Genomic DNA, 1,556 nt, shown 5'->3' on the forward strand with positions numbered 1-1,556 from the left:
CAGCATTGAGCTGGCCGGGGAAGCGGAAGAGGTAGTAACACCGCTCATAGTGCCGACACCAGGTGGTTGAGGTCTCCGTAGGTGGGCGTGGGGAGCTTGAGCGTGCGGAGCAGATGTCGTAAAGCGCCTCGTTGTCAATGCAGGTAGGTTTCGTCTGTGTTCCCACAGAGCTGATGGATGGACAGGTGGCATTGTAGGGCTCCACCACTGTGTCTGATACTTTAGGGGAGGGCACCACGCTGAAGGTGTTCATGATGCGGTCAGTACTCTTCCCGGATCTTGCTGATGAGCAGGTCCCATGCCAGAGCCTGTGCCCCCTCCAGGGAGTGGGTGAGCTGGAAGCCCTGGAGACAGTCACAGTTCTCACATTCCTTCCTGACTACATCCAGGACTGAGTCCACCAGCCTGCCCCCTCTGTGTAGTGACCTTAGCCAGTTGTTACCAGCTTCCACTCTGACCTATAGGGCAACAACACACGTTCAAGATAGAGCTTCAGCAGTTATCAACGCTGCATTGTACAGGAGCTACACCATTTCCATCGTTTTAATGACATTTTGGGAGCATTTACTGTAAGTAAATAAAAGCAAATGTCTTTAAAGGAAATATTACATCAGACTATTTATGTTGTTAATGACAGAAGAGACTGTAAATGGCAGATGAATGTTACTGCCAAGCACACTCTTCTTAATGCAATCATAAGCACTGTAGCCATATTTAACCCACGTTGGACAGACAGATACTGACCGAAGATGAAGTTGTCTGGTCTGAAGAGTTGTCCGTAGTCCCAGAGCGAACACTGTCCATAGTTCCTGGCTCCAGGTCTACTAGGATGGCCCTGGGGACGTACTTAGAGGCTGGGGAGAGACAGCAGGTGATGTTACCTGCAACACCCTAATAAATTCTACTCTATACACAGTCAGTTCAGTACAATAGGATTAAAGTGGATAATCTCAAGTCTAGATAAAACCCCAAAGAGTGAGAGAGTGTTCAACTGAAACAGGTCAGTACAAGTATTGAGCAACAGTGCTTTTAGTGTTGTGTTGTTTTTGGCTTGTGTAGATGTTTAGTTCCAGTATCAGACTCACATGAGGCCTCATTGTAGTAGACACTGATCCTTCCAGCTGCAGTGGGGAGTCGCCCTCTAGTTCCCTGTAGGGCTGATGCCATGTTCATCACTGATCACCTCCCAGAACTGCACAACACAAAGACACAAACATTACCAGTAACACATAGTTCTGTACAAGCAAAGTGGATGGAAACTTCTCAACAGATTTCTAGTCGGGACCATATTGAACTATCACTTGGGTACTTGGAGGTGAAATTAGTGGGGGGCTCAAGTAAAAACTGTTAGGAGAGTGGGCCAGTGTAAGTTGGGATAGTGGGCGTCTGCCATCCGTCCTGGGTTCTGCTTCATTGATCCATGACCCCATTTAAGCCAACAGTTAGTCCAGCTGTCTCCACCCTCCCCCAGGGCCGCTAGACTCATACTGATGTAGAGGCCCTCTCAGAGGAGACAGACTCCATCTGGAGAGGCTCTCTCTACTTCAACACACACA

At 48.5% G+C, this 1,556-nt stretch overlaps 1 pseudogene; it reads right to left on the reverse strand.

Annotated features, from left to right (window-relative positions):
• Window positions 1-260: 260 nt before the first annotated feature.
• LOC112080122 (tubulin beta-4B chain-like) lies at window positions 261-1,192 on the reverse strand (annotated as a pseudogene).
• Between the last annotated feature and the right edge of the window lie 364 nt (window positions 1,193-1,556).

The sequence above is a fragment of the Salvelinus sp. IW2-2015 genome, unplaced genomic scaffold (assembly GCF_002910315.2).
Source record: "Salvelinus sp. IW2-2015 unplaced genomic scaffold, ASM291031v2 Un_scaffold11919, whole genome shotgun sequence".
Taxonomy (NCBI): domain Eukaryota; kingdom Metazoa; phylum Chordata; class Actinopteri; order Salmoniformes; family Salmonidae; genus Salvelinus; species Salvelinus sp. IW2-2015.